The sequence below is a fragment of the Crocodylus porosus genome, unplaced genomic scaffold (genome assembly GCF_001723895.1).
Source record: "Crocodylus porosus isolate Cpor-Errol unplaced genomic scaffold, CroPor_comp1, whole genome shotgun sequence".
Taxonomy (NCBI): Eukaryota; Metazoa; Chordata; order Crocodylia; family Crocodylidae; genus Crocodylus; species Crocodylus porosus.
Window position 1 is genome coordinate 162,668,983 of NW_017728886.1, and position 7,741 is coordinate 162,676,723.

Here is a 7,741-nt window from a genome sequence, read left to right on the forward strand (position 1 = left end):
TGCCCTTGAGCATCATCCCTGAAGCCAGCCCATCGCAGACATGCTCCTTGATGATCTTCTCAAAGAGTTTCCCTAGGATTGAGGTAAGACTCGGCCTATAGTTGCCCGGGTCCTCCCTTTTTTAAAGATGGGGACCACATTGGCTATCTTTCAATCATCTGGCACCTGGCCTGAGCACCACGAGTGCTCATAAAGCCGTGCCAAGAGCCCTGCAATAACCCCTGCTAGCTCCCTCAACACCCTGGGGTGGAGAGAATCTAGACCTGCTGATTTGAACACGTCCAGCCCCTCCAGAAGCTCTCTAACCCGGTCCTCCCCAACCAGAGGTCTGGAGGCGTTCCTCTCGAGTCCGTCTTGCATCACGGGGGGAAGTCCCAGTATCTGCACAAGAAAACGGAGGTGAAGAATTGGTTAAAGAGGTCCGCTTTCTCCTTTGGTGCAACCACCAGATTGCCCAGAGGATCTTGCAGGGGTCCCACATTTCCTGGTGCTTTCTTCATCCTCCCTATATATTTGAAAAAGGACTTTTTATTATCTTTGATTTTGGATGCAAGTCTTAGCTCTATGTCTGCCTTAGCTTTCCTGACAGCCCCCCTACAGGCCCGAGCAGAGGAGATATACTCCTCTTTGGAGATAGCACCCCCTTTCCACCAGTTGTATGCCACCTTTTTGGCAATCAGGCATTCCCAGACACCCTTGGTGAGCCAGGGGGGCTTTCGGGCACTCCTGCCCCCCCTTGCTTCTTGTTGGGATGGTCACCCCTTGGGCCCTGAGTATTATCTCCTTAAGGAACGACCACTCATCTTGGGCACTGAGTTCCCCTGCTCTCAAGAACCCCAGTGCCTCTCTCACTAATCTCAACTCATTGAAGTTGGCCCTCTTGAATTCTAGGGCTACTGCCTTGCTGCAGGCCCTTGACACCCTGCGCTGGCTGGTGAATTCCAGCAAGCGATGATCGCTATCACCCAGGTGGTCAAGAACCTGGAGGCCCCTTACCAGGTCATCGCCTGTGGCCAGGACCAGGTGCAACAGGGCATTTCCTCTGGTGGGACTGTGCACCTCCTGAATTAAGTGGACGTCCTGTATCTCAACCAGGAACCTCCTGGAACGGTCCGACCTGGCTGACTCTTCCTCCCAGCAGATGTCCGGGTAATTTAAATCACCCATGACAACTACATCCCTTGCCTTAAGTGCCTCTGCAAGCTGGCCCAAAAATTCACGGTCCAGCTCATCCCCTTGCTTGGGGGGTCTGTAGTAGACCCCCACTGTTAGATCCCTCTCCCCATGGCCCCCTTGTATCTTGACCCAGAGCACTTCACCTTGCCCCTCTTACCCTGTTCTGCTGGCAGAGGATGTGTATTGCTCCTTGACATAGAGCACCACACCCCCACCTTTCCCTCCTTCTCTATCCCACCTGTAAAGCCTATAGCCCCTAATACTTACTCCAGATACTTAAAGTTAAGCATGCATTTACTGTATAGTTTAGATTAAAGGTTAACTTTTTGTTTCCTTCAAAAGAGCCCTAAAAAATCATAGTCAACTTGTATGCAGAGTTGACTTATAATTTGGAATAATACAGCAATTTGCCTTCCTAAACTGATGTAGTGTTAACCACCTTGCAGAATTCAATCCCTGGCCTGCAAGATGAGAAAAGCCATCAGATATCCAGGGTAACTTGTCTTGCAAAGCTGGGAAAGAGGGAGGGATTGCTTGCAAGAATGATAGAGTTTCAGGTTCAGTTTCAAAATAAATCCTGCAAGAGAGACTGTGATTTGCAAGGTAATTTACAGGTAATATGCTGTAATACCTGAATATCATTCTCCAGCTTAGTGTCAATTTGTTAAAATGCACAGTAAGAGCCAGATGAGAAGAAAAGGTAGACACTGAGGGCTAGATGTAGAACCACAGAATCTGCCATCAGGACACAGGGTAGTGCATAGCTGTGTAGTGGAGTAACAGAGGGCTGCTATAAACTACAAAGACTTTCCTGATATAATTGTACCAGCAAACTAGGGGGACAGTAGAAATCCAGCTTACAGTGGCAGATCTTCTTTTGCTTGTATAGTTATATCATCTCCCTAAGTTTTGGTAGCAAAAAGATTCCTTTGCTGAGAGAAGTTGTATGTAGAATGGGATTTGCACAGGCAGGTATGCCCATTACTGGGGGAGGGAATAATTTTTTCTACACTGTAAGCAGGTTAGTGTACCTGCTCCCGTGCATGCAAGCAAGCTTTGTCCCCTTAGGAGCCACTCAGTGGGCATGTCTATACAAGATGCTATGTCACCACAGCAATGAGCCACGGTACTAAATGACTGAGCAGTAACAACTGTGCAGTCAGGTGCACATGTAGATGTGCCCAGTGTGTCCTTATGTAGCCCAGGTGCACCAGGGTAAGTGCTCCCTCCACCAATGGAAGGGAAGTGTTGACTAGGTAGGAGTGCTGTGAGAGGGATCTGCAAATGCAGGCCAGTTCCCTCTATTCCCCATAGAGTCAGGCCAAGACAAGAGATACTTAACTATATACAGATTTATTAATGTATACAGAATTAAAAGAAATTGTTATTAATAAACATATGTACACAACTATGCTATTGTCATATAATGCTATATCCTATAAATGAAGGCAAGATTCCACTACCTCAAGCAGCATCAAACCATTCATAGGTTAATAGTTGGTCTAAAACAGGCAAACAACAGGTAAGTAGTAGGGAAAGGTCCCAGCAGAGCCCCAGTAAGGATCATATACCCTAAACTCTATTAAACTGCAAACTTACAAATATAGAAGTTTACAAAATATAAGGTGTTGTATCACAAAATATAAGGTGTATCACTATCAAACTAAACTGAACTGTTTAAACCCTGCAAGGCCCAGCCTGGTCCTGGGGCATTGGCTGCACTCCAGCAACCAGTGGGACGGGGGGAAATCCCTCAGTGCTCTTCAGGCCTACTGCCCAAAAGACGCTCTCAAAGGAAACTCCAGACCCAGGGAGCCTTCTGTTGCCTAGGCTTCCCCTCCAATACACAGCCTTACCAACCTGGAGTAACTCCCCACTGCCCTGTGGGAAACCCCTTTCCCAGGTAACTCACAACTCCAGGGTCCCGGGCGAGTGGTCCTTGGTCCCTCATTCAAACTGCTCCTTGCTGCAGGAGCCTCCTGGGCCTCTGGCTCCTTCTGTGCCGCTTGCCCACTAGTAGCCCTGAGCACCATTACATGCTCCTGGGGTTTTGCCTTCTGCTCAGGTTGGCGGTTCGGACTGCCTTGCGTGGTCCCTGGGCTCAATCCACTCCTGGACCCTCTGTGCAGCACTGTGTGTAGCGAACCACTGGCCCTGTGCCAGTGGCCGCAGGTCAGAACTGCCTCAGTAAACTCCCTTTGATTTGCCGTGCACCATCCATGCACCAAGAAATCCTGGCTGCTTGCCAGGGAATGAGGGACCCAAGCTGCCCAGTGCAGCTCCCAGGGTCCCGGTCCACGCTGTGTATTGCTTGTGCATGAGGGGCCTGGCCTCAAGCCAGGTGTTGGGATCCAAGCCGCCTCAAACAGCTCCCAGGATCCTGGCTCCGTGCACTGAGCTGTGCACCATGCTCCTGGCCTCCTGCTGGCAGCTGCAGACCCGAGCTGCCTCGAGCAGCTCCCGGAGTCTGGGCCCCAGGTACTGCGCTGTGCATCAGGTGGAGCTGTAGCATTGGTTTGGCATGGGGAGCCTTCGGGGCTCTTCCGGGTGCTGGCTCCGCCCACTAGGCAGCTTTTCCCAATTCGTCTTCTGCCCCGATCTCTTCTCTGTCCCCCAACATGTCTGCCACGTGCTGCACAAGCTGCTCCTTTTATTCTCTCCTGTCAGACCTACAAAGTGCAGGTTTTAAATAGGTCTGGGACCCTTCACCTCCACCCCTGCAGGCACAGGGGCAGGACCAGCCCCTCCCAGCAATTACTGATTGACGGATATGCTCCACCAATCGCAACTGAGCTCCTCCGAGCCCAGGCATGCCGGGTTGTATCGGTAAGTCCACCACGCTTATAACACGAGGAATGGTCCTTGTCCAATAAACAAGAGAGCAAAGCAAACCCTTTGGCCTTTTTCCAGGCAACAGGACAGAGCCCTTCAGCTCTGGCCCTTCCTAGGAGCGAGCTCCTCTGGGTTTAGTCTGCCTTCTGGCCACAAAATGCTTCTTGCTGAGCTGCTTTCTCTCTTCCCCTGCTCCCACCCCCTGCTTCAGCTTTTAACTGCCAGTTAATCACTCACCCCTGGGTTCCTACTCCAGGGATGTCTGCTTCACTTTAAGGGCCAGACAACCCTACTATATACAGTTAAAACAACTTGGCACTGCCAGTACAGTTTTGTTGTTCCAGCTTGGTCTCCACTTCCCCCCATGATCTTGGTGGGTGGGGGGAGATGTTGTAAAATCTTCATTGTTGGTAATTTTCCCTCCAGCTGAGCAGCACTGGCAGGTGCATTGAGGGGCTGCAGGAAAGTGAAGCCTTCACCCGTTCCTGTCTGTGCAGCCCATACCTTGCTCACAAGTGCAAGGACATCTGTAGTGCCTCCATGGCATCTTCTCTCTCTGCATTGCTCTCACTTCCTCTTTCCTGTTAAGAGGAGTAGTTTTCAATTGTGGTAACTAATGGGCCTGAGGTAAAACCACAAGGAAGACAAAGTTCTGTAATTTCATCATGGGGCAAACTCACTGAGACAAACTTGATATTCACCCTTTTAGCTGTGACGACATGGCCTGTGACCTTCTAGTGAGTAGCTTGCACAGGGGCTTAACGGTCACACAACATCCTCTTGTTCCCCTGCACAGATGCATGGAGCTAGTGACAGAGAAAAAAAGAAAAACTTTGATGAAGAAGCATCATTCTGTTCACCAACCGCTAAATCTAAAAGCCCCGGCTATTTTTATTCTGTCCTTACTTGGGAATCGATGCAAGTTTGCCTGAGTAACAACTCAATAAAACTGATGCTGACTTGCCCCAATTTAAGCAGGACCCCAGTAAAATGTGGGTGTATTTGTGTGAGGACTGGGAAAACAGTGTCAGATTAGGGGAGCAGAGTGTCAGCCATTCAGAATTCATTGCTTTCCTTCTGTTTGTAATGTGTTAACATTTTAAAAGTGGAGATGCTACTGTGTCTGAATATCCAGATGATCAGGTTAGTCAAGTAAACCTGTATTTACCTGGATATAATTATGAAAAACAGATATATGTAAAGCTTTTTGTTTTTTCATTGTGCTTTGCAATACCCTTAATATACAACACCCATGGGAGAAAAGTAAAAAGTATTGTTTAAGCATACTTAAAAAACAGATTTTTGTTCCTAAGATACTATTAAAGCCACTCATAAAAGTCCTCCTTAGGGCCATATACACTCTTTAATGGGAGTTGCGTGAATAGGCTGACACCAATACAAGGCCCTAAATTTGAAGATTATAGACTGTAACAACTAAGAGGGAGCTTTTACCATCACTCTAGCTAATCACCACCAGGCAAACATATGTAAGGAATAGTGTATTTCCCCCTCCTATAGATAAATACTGGCAAGAACCAACAGGTCTGTTCTGATTTACTTTTATTTTACTTTTGATTTATAAAAACTTACTTTTGATTTATACATTATAGGCCTGTTAGTCTTACCTCAGTCCTGGGGAAGCTCTTTGAGAAAATTATCCAGGAGCACATCTGCGAGGGGCCGGCAGAGGAGTGTATACTTAGGGGCAACCAACATGGGTTCATTAGAGGCAGGTCCTGTCAGAGCAACCTGGTGGCCTTCTAGGATCAGGTCACAAAATCCTTGGACGCAGGTGTCACAGTGGACGTAGTCTTTCTGGACTTAAGGAAGGCCTTTGACACTGTCTCTCAACTTATTCTCGTTAAAAAATTAGGAGATTGTGGTGTCAGTGCCTACACAGTCAGATGGATCGCCAATTGGCTGGAGGGCCGCACCCAGAGAGTGGTAGTGGATGGGTCATTTTCGACTTGGAGGGATGTGGGCAGTGGGGTCCCCCAGGGCTCGGTCCTCAAGCCCGCACTGTTCAACATCTTCATCAGTGACTTGGACGAGGGGGTGAAAAGCACCTCATCCAAATTTGCAGATGACACTAAGATGTGGGGAGAAATGGGCACTCTAGAAGGGAGGAATAGGCTGCAATTGGATCTGGACAGGTTACAGGGGTGGGCAGATGAGAATAGGATGGGATTCAACACTGACAGGTGCAAGGTACTGCACCTGGAGAGGAAGAACCAGCACCATACCTACAGGCTGGGGAACTCCCTTCTCTTCAGTGCAGAGGCGGAAAAGGATCTTGGAGTCATTATGGACTCCAAAATGAACACTGGCTGCCAATGTGGGGACGCAGTCAGGAAGGCTAATCACACCTTGTCATGCATCCATAGATGCATCTCGAGCAGGTCCAAGGAGGTGATCCTCCCCCTCTGTGCGACACTGGTCAGACCACAGTTGGAGTACCGTGTCCAGTTGTGAATGCCACACTTCAGGAGGGATGTGGACAACATGGAGAGGGTCCAGAGGAGGGCCACTTGCATGATCAGGGGGCAGCAGAGTAGGCCCTACAAGGAGAGGCTACATGACCTGAACCTGTTCAGCCTCCACAAGAGAAGGCTGAGAGGGGATCTGGTGGCCATCTATAAACTGGCCAAGGGAGACCAGCAGGCTATGGAAGAGTCCCTGTTCCCCCTGGGAGTAACAAGGAATAACGACCATAAGTTGACTGAGAGTACATTCAGGCTAGGTATCAGGAGGTGCTACTTCACAGTCAGGGCGGCTAGGATCTGGAACCAACTTCCAAGGAAAGTGGTGTGGCTCCTACCCTGGGGATCTTTAAGAGGAGGCTAGATGTACACCTTGCTGGGGTCGTTTGACCCCAGTACTCTTTCCTGCCATGGCAGGGGGTCAGACTTGATGATTGGCTCAGGTCCCTTCCTCTGAATGTAGTGCACATTTCTTGGCTCAGTATTGTTTCAGCTACTCTAGGGTAAGGGTCAGCAACCTTATAAGGTGTGGCGAGCCAAATTAGCTCAGCTTGCTGTGAAGGAGTGGACCGTTACCCACTTTGTCAACCCTGTGCTTACGAATTGGATTCCACTCCTCTTGCCAATGACATGCTCCCAACTCATCACTCCCCCCACTATCAAAATGCTGCTAAAATCCCCCTACTGCAGAAAAACCTCCTGGTTTTGCAGGCTAGATGACATCACTTAGTGAGCTGCATCTGGGTGCCAACATACATATATGCTGACCCCTGCACTAAGGCAAACGCTTCAGGAACAGATTGACTGAGAGTCTGGCTAGATTGACTCTGACTTCTGAAAGATCTGTGTATGAAATTTTATGTCAATTATTTACTCAGCATTGGGAACGTTCTATATTTGCTTTTTTTTTTTTTTTTTTGCTTTCCATTTGGACAAGGAAAATGAGCCGCCAGTTTCATTCTGGTTTCTAGTCATTCTCATTTTCATTCCATCAGATATTAGCACAGCATTGCACTATTCGAGTTAGAACTGCTCCAGAGGAAAGAAACCCTTTAATGGAAAGTTTAATCATATAATGAAAATATTTTTAGAAAAAGGCATAATTCTCTGTCCTTTCCACAAAACCAGCATTTTGGACATAACAACCTAGCAAATAGCTAGTCAGGGCACAATCATGACCAGACTAATCTGTTTCCCCTTTTATTTCCCTGTTTCTGTTTTTCATATAGCAACAGGGGAGAGGAAACTATTTC